At 50.0% G+C, this 17,464-nt stretch overlaps 1 long non-coding RNA gene across 3 annotated transcripts; it reads left to right on the forward strand.

Annotated features, from left to right (window-relative positions):
• The first annotated feature begins 1,107 nt into the window (after positions 1–1,107).
• LOC141509265 (uncharacterized) lies at positions 1,108–14,802 on the forward strand. Of its 3 annotated transcripts, XR_012474625.1 has the most exons (5): positions 1,108–1,452; positions 2,613–2,813; positions 3,543–3,773; positions 10,085–10,527; positions 14,093–14,802. It is a non-coding gene; the product is annotated as an uncharacterized LOC141509265 (long non-coding RNA). The 3 variants fall into 3 exon arrangements; XR_012474626.1 differs by lacking the exon at positions 1,108–1,452 and having other exon boundaries at positions 1,908–2,813; positions 10,085–10,657; XR_012474624.1 differs by lacking the exon at positions 1,108–1,452 and having other exon boundaries at positions 1,908–2,813.
• Positions 14,803–17,464: the final 2,662 nt, after the last annotated feature.

Below are 17,464 nucleotides of genomic sequence, written 5' to 3' on the forward strand. Positions count from 1 at the left end.
ACACCTTCGCACATGCGCACAGAGCCTTCAATCTGACACCCCTCGCCGGGGCCAAAAAAACTTTCCAATGTATTCACCATCATCACCATCACCATCATCACCATCATCATCATTGGCGGCGGAGGCGCGGAGTAAGGGCTGGAGGTGGGATTGCTTTGGGGGGACATTTTCTTTTTTCTTTCTTTCCTTGAGGGGGGGTTGCTCTCCTCTTCCTCACCTCACTTATCTCCCCCCCTCCTTCCTCCTCCCCTCTTCCCCCTCCCCCTCTCCCTCCTTCCCCACCACCTCGGAGCCTCTCGCGACTGGCCCTTTAAGAGGATATTCCGTCCTCTCTCCGCGCTCCTGCCCCCAGCCGGCCCCACAGCCCGGACGCGCTTTCACCGGATCAAGGTACCGTCCGGGGATCGAGGTGACTCTGCGTGACCCTGGGGCCACCCCACTGGATCCCTGCGGGGCTTGCTCCCGTGGGACTCGTCCTAGTGCAGGGACCTCGCGCGGAGTGGGGGGGGGCGGTGGGGAGAATGAGGAGGGGGGAATAAACGCCGGCTGCTCCCCCACCCCCAGCTTCCCACTCCCCTTGTCTTTCTGCAAACGAAGGCTTGTGGACGTGATTTTTTTTTCCTCCTCCTAATTAAAAATGTTACAATGATCTCTCTTCACCACGACTTCAGTCACCTTTCTTCTCTTAGGGCTCCGGTTCTTCGAGGGCGCCCCACCCCTCAGCGGCTACCTAAGAATCTGGACCCCCACCCACTCGCAAATTAGAGGGGCGTCCTGCCGCGTCCTGCCTTGCCCCGTTGTGTCCTGCCCTGCCCTGTGTTCCTCGCGCCCCTTCACAACCCGGGTAGTTCGAACCCGCTTCCCTGCCCGCCCACTCCTAGCCCCGTCCAACATCGGCTGGCCCCGCGGGCCCTCCCGGCTTCTCCCCCTTTCCTCCCCGACCCCAGCGGCCCCCAGCCTGCACGACCCCTTCCCTCCCGCACGCAGCATTAAGAACACAGAGCCACTACACTTGGCTAGAGTCTCCAGGCTGCAGACTTTCCTACCCAGGCCCGGACGGAGGTCTTTTGGGGAGAGGGGAGACGGGGAGGGGAGCGGAGAGAATGGTTGAACCTCTGGTGCGCCGGAGACTTGGGGGGGCACCGAAAAGAATGGATCGGAGCGGTGATCGGCAGAGCTCTGAGAAGGCGGGGTGGTGAGGAATAGGAAGGGCTTTTCGTTGAAAACTCTTGCTTGCCCCCCACCCCGGTATTCCAGGACCTTTCTACACTGCCCAGCTCCGATTCTAGGTACCCTGAAGCCAGTTCTCCCCAGTACCTCTGCCTCTTAGCCGGGACCGGGGCCAAGGCGGGAGGGAGGGGGCTGACTTGCCTTCCTCCAGTCCCCCCGCAGTGCTTCTCCTACACCCATTCCCAGACCTTGCGGCTTCTCCGCTGGGGCTGCCCAACTGAGGTGAGCACCAGGCTAGGGGTGAGCTGGGGAAGAGCGGCCGTGTTTAGGAGAGGACAGATCTGTAGAGGGGCTTTGGGCAAGGGGCAGTTTGGGAAGTGGGTGGGTGGGGGAGTACCGACTCCATCCCCTCCCATACGCACACCTGCTCAGGGGGAGCATGTTGCTGGAGGCTAGGAGGCAGAGAGCCGGGAAGGCTAACGAGGGGACTCTCGTCTGGGTCGAGCTAAGGAAATCAAGGCGAGGGGGTCCCGCCGTTAGGCCAGCAGGTGGAGGGCTCCCACAGGAAGGTGGGTGGATTTGTCTTAATTGTGTTTCTTCCTCCTCTGTCAGTCCCTAATTCTTGCCGGCGCCGAGAGCCCAGCTGGGCCCGAGGCAGGCGGCCGGAGAGAGGAGGTGGTGGGCGGTGGGAGAGCCTGATTTGGTCCCGCTGGCCTCAGCTGAGCTTCGGTGGCTTCGGTAGTCAGTCTAGGGGAAGCTGAACGTGGGGCTCGGCCTGAGTCGGGGGGGAGCCTCCAAGGGAGAAGTATGTCCCGGCGAGGGTATCCCCTTGTTGGAAACGCCCCTAGTTGGAAAGAGTTGGGGATAAAAGGGAGTTGGTCTGGAACACACTTCTGTCCGCGAAATGGCAAGGGTTCCGGGCCTTCCTCCTCCTGCTGCTCCTTTCACCCCAGTTTCCTAGCCCAGGAGAGGCCGATCTCCCGAGGGAACCACTACCGAGGCACTGCAGACTAGGGCGCTCTTCTCTCCGGCCTCAGCCGGGTTTATATACCCCCCCCCACCAAACCACCCTCAATCCCCTAAACCCACAGAAACCAGGCTCTTCCCCATCTCCGCTGCCCCTCTGTTGTGCCAGGAGCCACAGCTACCCCTTCTGTGCAGTTTTATTCACGGAGACCTGTGTCGTTTTAATCACGGAGACCTAAATAGGTGTCAAACTAAAGCTCTCACTCCAGGCCACGGAGCTTCCCCCCCCAGATCAGGGCCGATTCAGGACAGCCCAGGCAAACGAATAGCGAGGTTCTAGATTTTGGGCACTTGGGAGAAGGAGGCAGAGGTCTCGGGGAATTAGGGTGGAGGGCGCTGGCAGGATGGGCAGTTGGCAACCAAAGCCACATCGGCTCTTGTTCGTTCTACCTTTCCCTCTCACCTCTCCTCTCCAGGGAACAACCTCCAGACCCTGAGGTCCGAGGGAGGACAGAACCTGGGGAAGGCGGAGGAAATAACAGAACCCACTCCTTAAGGCAGTGGGACTGAGGTCTGAAAGCAGAAAGCCTCCTCTTCTCCGTTTCCTCCCTCAGGATTAGACCCTCAGAAGGAGGATGATTAAAAGGGGGACTGGCCTAAGGGGTCTTGGGAGAAAGGTAATCATACATACATACATAGTTGTTAGGTCCTCCCCCCCAAAGGGTCCTGGGATTTCTAGCCCCAGGCTTGGGACCGAGAAAAGCCTTCTTCCTAAGGCGTCTGATTTTGGACCTGGGCTTTGGGGCCTGGTCTTGGGCTGGACTAGACTGGCCTTCACCTCTTTTTCTGCTCCATGTCAGCAGGCTCTTCCTCCACCCAAAGGCTGTCAGCGCCTCCAGTCTCACTTCGCTGTCAGCCCTGTCTTTGACCCTCACCCGGTGGAAGCCCCAGGAGCTAAGGGGAGCGAAAAGACAGAAATACAGGAGAGAGCAAAAAATACATTTTTTTCCTTCCATCTCCCCTCCCCAATACACACATACAAAAGGAAAAAAAATAAAGTCATTATTGCTGACGATGTGGAGGAAGAAAAATGCATTAAAAAAAAACCCTAGGAACGGAGGTAGAGAGAGTGAGGAGAGAGAAGCCCTCTTGCTTGCCCCTGCTCAGAGGGGTCAGAAGCTGGGCTATCTGAATTGGGATGATCCAGGCTGCCAGATCTCTGCCAAAAAATGGCTCCCAGATTTTAGAGGGGGGGTCATTTCTTTCAGCAAAAAATGGCCCCCGATCTATGACCCTTCTAATGTCCTCTCCTCAGACGCTTTCACAATACTAGAGAGCAACGAAAAACGGTCCCTAGTGCCCCCAAATCCCTGACTGGTGATTCTTTTTGGTTTTATTCTGGATAGAGAAAGACCCGGCAGGGGTAGAGGAAGAGCAGGTATGGAAGACACGGGGATTTCGGAGGAGCCGGGTAACCGAGAGGGAAATTCCCGGAGGTTGGGCTCCCTTCTCTGGCTCCCACTTGGAAAAAAGTGGCCCCCACAGGGCTGGATCTCTTGTCCGCTCTGCGACAAGAGGCCTCGGAGACTGATCCAAGAAAAGGCAGCTTCCATTTTCGACCAGCTCCTTGGCTGCTAGTAAGTTCAACCCTCCCCCATGCCAAGTTTTCAGTGTTTTCCAGGTCCCCGTGCTGGGAAGGGCAGCCCAGACCCCTTCACCAGCGGGACAGACTTGGGATATGCTAATGGGAAAGGGAGCAGCTAGAGGGCAGAGGTCTCAGTCATCTGTGGACTCTCTGACCCCAAAGGGGCCAGGCCAAGCAGGAGGCCAGTAGGGCAGGAAGTAAGAGCGGCAAGTCAGACCAGGCCCCAGATCTCCCGTCTACTTGTCTGATTTCTCTTTCTAGAGTAGGAAAAGCAGGGCGATTTCATATCCAGGGCCAGTGGGCATCCTGCAGCTCTGTGGCTCTGTCCAACTTTGCCTGTCAGGGTCCAGATAGTCGAGAGGCCCAGGCTACCCTTTGGGGCTACTGTGCAGACGGGTGTGTGGCTCTTATTTGGGGGAGGGAGAAATCTTGTGGGGGGTGATGAACTCTGACTTTGGATTTCTAAGGTCCTTGGTACCATTCTGGGGCTTCTCCAGGGAAGCAGTGCAAGGGATTCTTAACAGCATGGGTCCTCGGGATGCAGCTTCCCTGGATCCTGAAAGGAAACAGAGTTTCGAGCAAAGAAAGCTTCCCCTTGGGACCTGGCCTATGGGGTAGAAGACTGTGCTATAGTTCTGTTATGGGCTCACTTTAAGGCTAAGGCTGAGGGTAGAGGGAGTTAATGGTGGGAAAGGAAACAGGGGAGAAAGACCTTGGATGCAGGTGGGAAAACCGCCCCTCGTGTTTCCCACCCTTCACAATACCAACATTCGTTATGGTGTCCCTACTTGGGTGGGAGTGAGGAGGTAGAGTGAGGAGCGGGTGCAGAGTTTTAATTTCTCTGCCACCAAAAGGCTTCTTTGAGGTTTCTCAGTATCTCTAAGCTCCCGGAGCCCACCGGTTATTCGGAGATTACCCATATCCCCCTGGGATTTCCCAACTTTTCGCTTCTCTTCTCCCATCTCTGTTCATCTCCCCTTCCTCTTCGAATCCATAAGTCTGTGGTAGCGGCCACAATCTGCCATGGAAGAAGGGAACCCGGTAAATAACCGTTTTTCCCTTGGGATTTTAATTAGTTGCTTTTCAAACAGCCGTGAAGACGGGCTTCAAGGGAATCTAGCCTGGGCATAAGAGGGGGAGGGGCGGGAAGGAACAGGAGAATCACAGGTATGAGCCCCCCCCCCATCCAAACAAATAAACAAAAATAACCATCTCTCCAACAACGGTCCACTCTTCTCTGAAAGCCTCTGGATCGGCTTCCTTGCTTAATGGAAAGTCACCCGTTTGAGGGAGACGGGAGACCGAGGACTAGGGCTTGGGCCGGGCCCCAGCACCTTCCCGAAAGAGCTTGCACCCACCTGCTCCAGGGCCTGGCGATCTCTTCCTTAGCGCGGTCTTACCAGAGCTTTGAAACAGTCATTCTGCCCATGGGAGAATTTGTTTTAATGGCTAAAAACCAATACGAGCATTTCAGACATGACCCAGTCTGGCACTGCCCAAAACCAGGGGCCCCAAAGTCTGAAGGGGTAGCTAGTCTAGGGGATTGGGTGAGCTCTCTTGCGTGTCTCCCCGGTAGTGAGGTGGTCCTAATGGCCAGAAGAAAAGGAGAGGTTGAGGGACGGGACAAAAATGGGAGCCAGCTTCTATTCTTTCCTCAGAGTGGGGGTCAAGGGGAGGGGATGAACCCCGTGCCGAATCCTGGAGAGGCTCGTTGAACTTCAGCCGCCTTGCCCTCCGAATTAGCGCTGGCTGCCTTCTCTCCCCAGTGTCTGGGCTCTGGTGCTCTCCCCGTCGGGGGGGGGGGCACTGACCAGGGCTCGACGCTTCACCACACTCGAGTCAGAGAAAGGAGCCGTGATCCCGGCGGGGGCGACCCTCGTGGCCACCGACGGAGGTAACCAGGCTGCAGAAGTCGTTGCCTGGCCCCACCTTCCATGACTTTGAGGCCCTGGAACCCGAATGGACAGGTTTGGTAGTTACCATTTTGACAGAGACCGATAAACAACAAAGACATCCATTTCGGACTTCAAACGATTTAGGGGCTCCCCGGTGCAGGGAGAATTCAGGAACCAGAAAGCAGCGAGGGGCCGAGAAGGAGGTTTTTAGAGCCAGGGTTAACCTGTGCTAAGGGCTCCCCTGGGGCCCACCTGCGGATGGGGCGAGGAGAGACGGCAGCGGGACACGCCTAGCTCGGGCTCCGCTCGGACAAAGCTGTGTGGGATGGCGCCCGCAGCCTTTCCTCGATTTTCTAGTTCCTGTGTTCTCCGGCTCCCCTCCGGCTGTTTCAGGATGTGGTGTGGGTTTGGGGGCAGGTGTGAGCCAGAGGGGCATGAGGCAGCTCTCCGGGCCGAGTGGCTGGGCCAGCGCGTGGCAGGAGTTTCTTCCGAGAGCCTGGCGGAATGCAGACGCATTCTCCAACTCCCTGGGTCAGCCCCGCAGCGACAAGCTCCCAGGCTACAGACTAGCACCCCAAAGTCTGAGATGCCCCGGAGAGGGCTCCAGGTTCACGGACCAGTCAGCCAGGGTGCAGAGGAACTGGTGAATGTCCAGGGCCCGGAAGCAGTCAAGGCGCTACCATGGGGGTAGGAATGAGCCCTGTTGCCTTGGACTTTTACTCTCCTCTGGGGGCTATAAAGACTGGACTCTCCTCCTCCCCTCCCCCACCCCTCCACCACTGGACGCCCCGTCGGGGCTTCCCAGGACCAGATTCTTTTTGGCCCAGGGCAGATCGTATTGACTTGACGGGTTGTAGCCACGAATGGAATTTAGGCGGATGAAAACGGAAAGTTGGACCACTTAGCCGCAAGGGAGGGATGAGGAAGATGGTGTTGAGGATGAGGAGGATGTTAAACTCGGCCAGGGTGGCTGGTTAGAATGAGCAAGCAGCCGAGGGAAGGCATAACATGGGAGGAGATTTCTGCCATGCGCCCGGGGAGTCGGCAGATTCTGGGCAAGTTTGGGAAAACCTCGGCTGTGGGGAACAATGGTGTGGGCTGGGGAGGGGGGCTGAGAAAGGATGCACAGGACCCCCTGAAAAACACTGCCCCAGATGGAAGCGTTTTCCACAAACTGCAGAAAGGCATCGTGCAAAATGACACACGTATACTCAGGAAGGGCACATAAACCAAGGACACCCCCAGAGGCATTACAGCCACACACTGCACACACACACACACACACACACACACACACCAGATACACATCACAAACACACAGGAGCACCCAGACACACCTGAACGCCACACACATACACAGCGACAGATTGACCTATGCACGAACAAGCAAACTCTAGCACAACACCAATAGTGTTACTTCACATACGCTGTGCCTGCACAACACAGCACACCCCCGCCACTACAAACATACAACGGACACATACATGTAGCCCTCAAAGACACGCCCACACTCCTAGAGACAGGCACACTGTGTCTGAGGACTGACGCACCTTTGAATTTCTCTCTGGAGAGATTTCAACGAAGCCATGCCTTCAGGGATGTGTCTCTTGGGAACTTGGAAGAGAAAGGCTGGACAGCTCTCTGTGGAACCCGGGCCTCATACCCCCAAACCCACTTCACAATCCTGTCCGCCCCTCTCGCCATTTAACCTCTGCCTCTTGGATCACCCAGGAGCTCTCATTTGATGGAACATATTTCTACAGCGCTGCTTCCCCCCTCTCCAAGGAATATGAATCCAATCGAATCGATTTCCTTTATATCCTAAAAAAATAGACTTGGTTCTCCACACCCGCAAAAGTCTTCCCTTTCTCAGACTTAGCGAGAAGGAACCTCTAGCTCAGCTTTTGGAGTCGATCAGACCCATCCAGGAGAGCTAAAGAAACACAGATTCATAATGGAGAGAACACCTGGGTCTGACTGTACCCCAGATCTGACGCCTATATAATTGAGGTCAAGCCTCAGTTTACCTCTGTCAAAAATGTTACCCTCTGTAAAATGGGGCGGAAGGTTGTTCATACTCATTTCCCAATGTGGTAATGGGGCTCAAACATAATCATGGCTGTCAAACCTTTTGTAAATCTTCAAGCGTAATAGAAAAACCAGTCATTTGAGACCGAAGTTTTGTCCCAAGATCGATGGACCGCCTTTCCAATTGAGTGGACTGCCCAAAGCCAGTCGAATGTGTGACTTCTCAATTCAGAGAACCATGGAGCTGGACGGGGCTCTTTTATTTTTATAGCATTTCGTTTGCCTGCGTTTCGAGAGCCTGGAGCTGGGTCTATCCAGGAGGCGCCAGGCGTCCTCCAATCTTTAATAACAGAGATGTTTACAAAACAATACCAGAAAGGATCCACTTCTCTAGACCTGGGGTTTGGGGCCACAGCCCCTGTGAGCACCCCCCCCCCGCGCCCCCTGGCTAGTCGCTCGACCTGATTCCCTTTTTGTTCCCTTCCTCATCTCTATGTATTCCCTTCCCAGGAGATGCCCACGTCCAACTTTTCCTAAAGAGCGCACTCAAAACCCGCCAATCAACGAGCCCTGGGCGCCCCTTCTCTTCCCCCGTGGAGTTCTCTCAGTCCCCGCGACGCAGTGGGTTCTATCCCGCGTCTCTTTGTTTATCTCAGGCAAGTCCAAACGCCTCTCCAGCTGCGCGTTTTATCTTAGTCCCCCAATCCTTTCCTGAACATCGCGGCTTGGCTCAGGTGCGCAGGCTTCGGTGCCCTCAAGCAAAGTATGGGCAAGGCTTCAAGTTTTATCTTGGGCTCCCGGGAGAATGGTTAACCCTTGCTTCTGTCCAATCCAGCCCAGCTCCCAGAGTACTTGGCAATCATAACTTCAACGAAACCTCCTCAGACCCCTGAGAAGAGGGCAGGGCACAGTAGGGAGGAAATTATATTCCCCATTTGTCAATGGAGGAAACTGAGGCCCAGGGGAGACCTGACTTTCTAAGTTGGTAATGGAGTTGGAAAGAGAACTCAGATTAACAGAAAAAGTTCAGAGCTTCAAGAGACCTGAGAAATCGTCTAGAGCAAGACCTTCATTTTACAGTTGAGGAAACAGAGGTCTGGAGAGATTACCCATGGAATAAGTGACAGACTGACGTTCGGACCAGGTCTGTCTGGCCCCCAATTTAGTACATTTTCTGCGTTTCTCTTTTGGTCCCCTTTCAATATAAGGTAACTTTAATTGACGGCTAGTCCCCTGGGCATGTGGCGGTGTGTGGACGTGCTAGTGCGTGGTGGTGATGTGGGCAGGATCCTGGGGGAGACAATGCCACCTGCCTTTTTCCCAGTCCCTTCTCTTCCACGAAAAGAAGAGATCTCACGTACTGTGCGCCTCTGCCTCTCCAGGGACTGAAAAGAGGCCGGGACTCGGGTGAATTATTGTTAGTGCCAACATCCCCATCTCAGTCTAACCGTTGTCTTCTCGACCCCCCCCCCCCCAGGAGCCTGGTGAGCAGCTACTTGAGTCATCAGAAGAATTCAGGTAGACTTGGGGTCTAGTAAGGGGGTGAGGGGAAGGGGAGCGCTTTATTCGTTGCTGTCGAGTGCTTTTGAGGTGTGGTATGTCATCAGAGACTGGACCAGAAGAGAGAGCCGGGGGACCAGGTTTCATCCTCTCCCTTCCTCGTCTTCTTCCTCGGGCAAAGTCATTCATACCTTTGCCTCCTCCAATAAATCACTCTGGAATTCAAAACCACAGCCACACAATGGAGGCAGGAAGGACATCAGCCTCATCCTCTAGGTGTGGGGTTTGAAAATCTGGGGCAGACCTCCCACTCCCACCCCCGTTCGGTTTCCGGGAGCACTGGGTAGGGAAACTCGTCTGATAGACATCCAGAAGCTTCAGCCAGGTGGGCAGCCTAGCGGGTCATCCAACGACCAGGTCTACACCTACCAAGGGCAACCGATTGTTCAAATAGTCAACAATCAAACAGGATATCCCTGGACACTCAGGACCCAGAACACTATAGGCTGTTGTCTCTGTTTACAAAACGCTTTCCCAGAAGAAGCTAGTGTAGGTTGGGAATTAGTATAAAGGGAGTAGAGAGCAAGCTCAAGAGACTTCAATTCTTCCTTAGGACCAGTCCTGACAAGGCGTGATTCCAGGTAAAGCCCTGCTCACATCTCCAACTCAAAAGGAAAACGGATTTCGATTCCTAATGTGGGGTCCGGTCATCTTAATTTTGGTTTCCCCCCTCTTCCCTCCACGTGCTGGCTTCGGGGATATTTTGGGGGTGGTCAAGGGTCGTTTCAGTTTGCAGGCAAGGAGAGGTGGAAAAACCTAATCACAGTCTTGGGCTCAGAGACAGAAAGGCGCCCTAACAAATCACTTCTTCACCTTGTAGCTCAGTGTCTGGATCCCAAGATAGACTGAAACCGTGACACTAGATGGGAGGCACTGAAGGATGAGTGGGCTCCAGAACGCATGCTCCTCCCATCTCCCTCCTCTGGCCCTACGATCAGCTTGGGAGATCACTTCCAAACCACTTCTCAGAGCCAGGCGACGATACCGCTCTGCCCGTCGGACAGATCTCTCCACCGAAGCCCCGAGGGCAGACCCTGGCATCTCCAGGAGGCTTCTGGAAGCAGTTGGAGAGTTAGCTGCCACCCAACATTTGGTGGGGCGGGGCCCATAGTTTGCCCGCTGCCTCAAGGCCCCGAGATCGATTCTTCCTGCCCGTGACCTCTGGGAGCTGGGTCCGCCCTCTTTCCAGTTGGCCCGGTCCAGTTCCGGCCCCTCCCACTTAACTCTCCTCCAGTGACACCTTTCCCTCTGGGCGGGACCCAGGTGAGGCTGCGCCCTTCTCCGGGAGTCCAGGGGGGAGGAGCAGGACTCCGGGAGCCAGATAAGGTGAACTGAGTCTCGGAGTGGAGAGGCCGGAAATCCTCTAGCTCAAACTGGAGGTGGTGCCCCAGAGGTGAGGCAGCTGCTGCCAACAGGACAACCCCCCCCCCCCAGACTGGCAAGCGCGCGCAAACGCGGACACACACACACACCCACAGAACTCTCTGGAACATATCAGACACCATAATTGGCAGAATGCATTTGAACCCAGATCTCTAAAAGATGTAACTTCAGGGCGGCTAGGTGGCGCAGTGGATAAAGCACCGGTCCTGGGGTCAGGAGTACTTGGGTTCAAATCCAGTCTCAGACACTTAATAATGACCTAGCTGTGTGGCCTTGGGCAAGTCACTTAACGCCATTGCCTAGCAAAAACCTAAAAACAAAAAGAGCTAGCTTCATTTTCCACGACCGAACTACCATCTGACCTCCCCAAACTCCCCGGGCATTGCCTATGGGCAAGTGTGAACGTGAGTTATGGGTATGGAGCTAGTCAAGGGCAGGTGCGTGTGCGTGTGCATTCAGTGTATCCTTTCCGTGATTATGTCCGTCTGCCAGTATCCATGTTTTTCGAAATGTGTCTGCTTTCCGAAAGTGTGCACCCGGGGGAGAGCAACTGTGTGTGTTTTGTATCTCTCTGGTCGGTTTGTTGGTGTCGCTGAGTGAGTGTGTGCGCGTGTGCTCGTGTAAGCTCGGGTAAGTACAGAGTGAACTGGAGGACCGTGTAAAATATGAGTCGGTGTGGCGTCTGTACACGCGACTGCAAGCGGAGGGGTGTGTGTGTGTGTGTGTGTGTGTGTGTGTGTTCACGCGCGTGCGCATGTTGCCTATCTCTGTGGGCATGTGCCTATGCGTGTCTATACGATTGGATCTCTGACTTCCGAGCTAGGGCACCCTGGCATACCCCACCCCCTGCACGTGGGAGCCCTAGAAAGGAGGGAGCCGGGCCCTCCAGGACGCTTCAAAGCCCGGGAGCCCCGAAGTCCCTGCTGGGGTTAAGAGCCTGGCCAACAGCCCAGCCTAGCGTTCTCTCTCACTGGAGAGAGCAGAGTTCTGGGCCTGCCTTCCAAGGGGACCTCCCCCTTCCTCCTCTTCCTCCTCCTCCTCCTCCTTCACCACCTCCTGCTTCCTATTCCCCCCTCCTTCTCTCCAGTTCTTTCTCCTCTTTTCCATGCTCTCCCTTGTCCTTTCTCCTCCCCATACCCCTTCTTTACACCCCTCTCTCCTTTTCTGTCTCCCTCTTCGCCTTTCTCTTTCTCCTCCTCCTTCCCAAATTTCTTCTCCCCCCATACCCCTTCTTTTCCCTCCTCTCTGCCTTCCTCTTTCTCCTCCTCTTCTTCTTCTCATTTTCCTCCTCCTTCCCACTCCTCTTGTCCCCCCAACCCTTCTTTTCCTCCCTCTCTCCTCCACTTCCCTCTTCACCTCCTTTTCTCCCCCTCTCCCCCACCTTCTCTTCCTCCTCCTTCCCAGGCTTCCCCTCTTCCTTCCTTCTCCCCACGCCCCTTCATTTCCCCCCTCTCTTCCTTTGCCTTCCTCTTTCTCCTCCTTCTTTTCCCCTTCTCCTGCTCATCCTACTCGGCTTCTCCCAATACCCCCCCCCCCCCCGCCACTTTCTCCTGCTGCCTGGGCTCCCTGAACCTCAGGTTCAGGTTCGGAGAGGGGGCAGGAAGTCCAGAGCACTTCGCTCCCACCCCCAGCCAGAAGGTCTGGCTTGGGTGGATATTAAATCATTACCTGCCTGAGGCAGGGGGCAATGGGGCAGGGGGATCCATCGAGCCAGCCGAAAAAGGGCAGAGACCACAGTAGCCCCGGGCAGGGAAAAAATTACCTCTCTATTCTGTGACCTTAGGGTGATTTAATCAATCGTGGGCTTCTCTAAGCCACTGGGGGACAGATGAAAAAGGGGAGGGGAGAGAGGAAGAGAGCCCACAGTCCAGAAGGGAAACCATCCGGACAGAGGCGATTTAACTCGGGGGCAATCAAGCACCCACCTCCTCTGAAATCCCAGTGCCACCTTAGAGCACAGTTCTAGTATTTTAGGTAGCCCTTCCATCCCTGCCCTTGCCCCACCCCCAACTACAAAGACTGAATCCTGCCCCCACCCCCAGGAGTGCAATGTGAGTTTAACAGTCATAATTACTTCCATTTCAGTAGGGCATTGAGTCACTTACCTTGAGATAAAAGCACTTTCCTTGAGATAAACCTTGATCTAGGTGAAGATACCATAATCCTCATTTTGAGGTTGAGGAAACTGAGGGTCTGAGAGGTCAAGTGAAGGGCAGCCAGATGCTGCCTTCTTGAAATCAGAGGAATCCCTGAGTTCAAGAATCATCTACTTGTACGAGCCTGGACTAGTCGTTTAACCTCTCTAGGCCTGTTTCCACATTTGTAAAATGAGATCGGTTACATGGTCTCTGATGTCTTTTCCAACTCTAGAGCTGTGGTCCCTACGACTTCCCCAAGGTCTCACCACTAGTAAATACCTGAAGCTGACTTTAATTCTGACTGCCAAACTGTTTAAAGTCTTATTTTACACAAAGAACTTTCCAAATGCCTTTCTCATTTCATTTTCTGTTCAACCTGTCTCCTCCCTCTCCTCTTGCCCTCCCTAGTTTCTGTTCTCTCCATTGCAGGGATTTCTTCCTACTCATTCATCAAGGGTGGGCTCCAATCCCATCTCCTTCTCTTATTGCTCCCACCCCTTTCAGAATTCTCCTCCATGCTCAATCTGCAATCAAGGAGATCAAATCCTTCCTCTGACATTTATTAACTATACAGACCATGAATTAGAGACCTCAATTTCATATATGTAACTATTTAAGTATATGGATGTGTGTATGTATATATGTGTCTATACATCTTTATCTCCTATAAGATACATATTATGCCCTGTTTATGCTATACTATACTTTATATAAAAGATATATAACCTAGATATTATATCATATATGTATACATATATATCTCTATCTATCTATCTATCTATCTATCTATCTATCTATCTATCTATCTATCTATCTGTTTGTGTCACCAGATGTGTAGTCCTAGGCAAATTACTTAATCTTATTTACATTAGTTTCCTCATCTGTAAAATGAGCTGGAGAGGGAAATGAAAAGCCATTCCAGTATCTTTGCTGAGGAAATGCCAAATGGGGTTATCAAATTTGACTAAAAAGAAAACTCAACGACAATGTATGTATAATGAATATATATATATATATATATATATATATATATATATTTATATATAGTTGCCACCTCAGAGAGTTGTTCTGAGGGTTAAATGAGATAATGGTTGTAAAACAGTCTGACTATTCTGAAGCATGACACAAACGCCAGTTTTATTTTTATTTTTAGGGGTTTTTTTTCAAGGCAATGGGGTTAAGGGTCTGAGGTCAAATTTGAACTCAGGTCCTCCTGACTCCAGGGCCAGTGCTCTTTCCACTGTGCCACCTAGCCACCCCCAAATGCTAGTTTTTAATTTACTCACCCATGCTATTTTGTTTTACAGTTATATATGTAGACCTTAAGCTTCTACACCAGCAGTTTCATGAGTGAAAGAGAGCTGAGAGACCTGGAGGCCAGACACCAGCGCAACAAATATTAAGGATTGAAAATGTTCAAGACCCTTGAGCCGGGCACTAAGCAGGATATAGTCGGTTAATGATTCATTCAACAAACTGTAACCTTGCCCGGTTAGGCAGACCTCAAGTGACTTCACTGAGGGAAGAAGTGGTGGTGGTGGTGGTGGTGGGGGTTTCCCTTGCTGTTTTTCCTGCCAAATCTTTCTTTCTTTATTCTTTGGATCCAGGCTGCTTCAAGGAGAAGATGAAAGAGGCTGATCCTTACCCATCAAGGCTTTTGCCAATCTCTGTGACCTGTCACCTTCTAGTTCCCCTCTGTTCCCTTTATCTAGAATAATTCTAGAAACTTCAAAATCTTGATTTTTTCAAAGGATGAGTTCAACATTTATTTTTAGAATGTAAGCTCTTTGAGGGCAGGAGTTGTTTTATTTTTGCACCCCAGGACATAGTACAGTGCATGGGATACAACTGGCATTTAATAAATTTTTTTATTTTCACCTGTATTCTTGCTTTTACCATTTCCTCTCTTAAATGTGTGCTAGTTCCTTCTACAATGAGAATATAAGCTGCCTGAGGTTGGATTTATTGTATTTTGTCTTTGGATTCTCAGTTCTTGTTAATAATAAATACTTAATAAAAGCGGATTTCTTTCTATTTATGTTCTATTTATGCTCTATTCATTCATTCATTCATTCATTTATTTATTTCAAATAGGTGTATACATTAATTTTCTCCTGTAAGACTATATGCTCTTTAAGGCAGGGATTGTTTCACTTTCAGGCTTATTACTTTTATATAAATGCCAGGACAGAGTCCAGTACATGGTAGGCAATTGATAAATGCTAATTGATTTGTCTTTATTCTCTTTGTAGTTATTCAGTAAATATAAACACACAGACAGACATATACAGAAACACACACACACATACAAGCCTACATAGAAATATTTTACATATATAGGCCCACACAATATATATATATATATACACATACATATGATATGTATGTGTATATATATTTTTGTCTATATATATATATATATATATTATACATGTATAAAAATGGGGGGAGAGAGAGAAAAAAGTAATGCAATGGATAAGGTTCTGGACCTGAAGTCAGAAAGACATAAATTCAAATCTGCCATTTAACAGCCTCTAGCTGTGTAACTCCACATGTCACTTATAACCAAACCACTCCAGTTTCTTAGTCAAGAAAACCCCTTGAATTGTATTGGTGTGTAATGGTCTATGAGGTTACAAAGAGTTGACTGAACTACAATATATTGATTTTTATTTATTCAATAAATATAAATCTATACATCTATACCATATACACAAATGTTTGCATATGCTTGTGTTGTTTTCCTCCATTAGAATGAAAATTTCTCTGGAGTAGGGATGGTTTCATTCTTTTTCTGCCCATTGAAGGATTTGGAACATAGTAGTTAATCAAAAAACTCACACCTGACCAAAACCATTCTTTTTCCTTAAAACTTCAATCTTGTCCCAGCTAGAAATCAAGGACTAGACCCACTTGAGAACATCTTTGGAAGGGAGACTTAGCCTTGGATCTTTGTGATAGCTTGTTGGAGTTTATGGTGTCCTACTCTGAATAATATACTTAAATGCATAAAATAAAACACCTAGGATTGCAAAGGAAACCAAACCTTATTTGTTAAAATAAGGATGCATTTTTCCCCCATACCCAACTTTATTCTGTGGGAGCCCATATGTCTCAGGGTAAGAGTTTGATCTATGGTAATTCCATTTAAAAGAAGATGAAGTTTGAGGTCCAGAGAAAGTCAAATAATTGACCAAGAGCATAATGCCACTAAGTGGCAAAGCTAGAATTCCAACTCTTTTCTTCCACTCCCATTTATTTCTTTATGTAACTATTTAATTATTTGTGTATTTATTTATTTAGGTGTTCATTCATTAATTCATTGTTCATCCATTAATTTATTTATTTTCTGACTGCATGAAAAGATTATTTTCAGCATTCATTCTTTTGCAAACTTTTCAATTTTACATTTTTTCCACCACCTTTCCTTTCCACCCCCTCCCCATGACAGCAATCTGAAGTAGGTTGTACATTAAAATCCAGTTTAACATAGTTCAACAATCATCAGGTTTTGAAAGAAGAACTAGAAGGGGAGAAAAACCATGAGAAAGAAAAATATATAAAAGGAGCTTTAAAAAGTGAACATAGTATGCCATTATCTGCATTCAGACTCCTTGGCTTTTTCTCTGAATGTGGCTGGCATTTTCCTTAACAGGTCTCTTAGGATTGTTGATAACTGAACTTCTGAGAGGAGCTGTATCAATCATGGTTTATCCTCTCAAAATCTTGCTGTTAGTATGCATAATGTTCTCTTAGTTCTGCTTACTTCACTCAGCATTAGGTCATTTTTAAATTTTTCATAAATGAATTTTTTTAAAAAATTTTCATCCATTTGTGCATGCGTATTTCCAAGTTATAAAATTTCCCTCCATCCTTTTGTCCCACCCCCTCCCCTCAGTAGGGAACAGTTAGATTAGCATTTTAGATACATATTTTCTTAAACATTTTTACAAATTAGTAATTTTTGGCATGAGGAATTAGGATTAAGGGAAAGAGATACATAAGAAATAATTTTTATAAAATGTTCATCAGATTCGGTAGGGGTGTGTTTTTTTTCTGTGTGTTTTGTTTTGTTTTGCTTTTCTTCCTCTGGTTGGGGATGACATAGACTATTACCAGTCCAATACAGTTGTCCTAGCTCTCTGGACTGTCAAGAGCTGTTGCTTCCATCAAGGTTTTTCATTTCATAATGTTGTTGATGTTAATTGTTCTCTTGGTTCTACACCCTTCACCCAGCATCAGATCCCGTAAGCCATTTCATGCTTCTCTAGAGTCCAACCACTTATGGTTTCTTATAGAACAATAATATTCCATAGTATTCATGTACAATAACTTGCTTAGCCATTCCCCAATTGATGGGCATCGCCTCAATTTCCACGTGCTTTTCTTTTCTTTTTTGTTTTTTTTTGTTTGTTTTTTTTTTAGATTTTTCAAGGCAATGGGGTAAAGTGGCTTCCCCAAGGCCACACAGCCAGGTAATGATTAAGTATTAAGTGTCTGAGGCCTGATTTGAACTCAGGTACTCCTGAATCCAAGGCCAGTGCTCTATCCACTGCGCCACCTAGCTGCACCCCCATGCTTTTCTGAAGTCAGACTGCTTGTGATTTCTTACAGAACATGGATATACCATAGATTGTTCAGCCATTCCTCAATTGATGGGCATCTTCTTATTTTCCAAT

This window comes from Macrotis lagotis, chromosome 1 (genome assembly GCF_037893015.1).
Source record: "Macrotis lagotis isolate mMagLag1 chromosome 1, bilby.v1.9.chrom.fasta, whole genome shotgun sequence".
Lineage (NCBI taxonomy): Eukaryota > Metazoa > Chordata > Mammalia > Peramelemorphia > Peramelidae > Macrotis > Macrotis lagotis.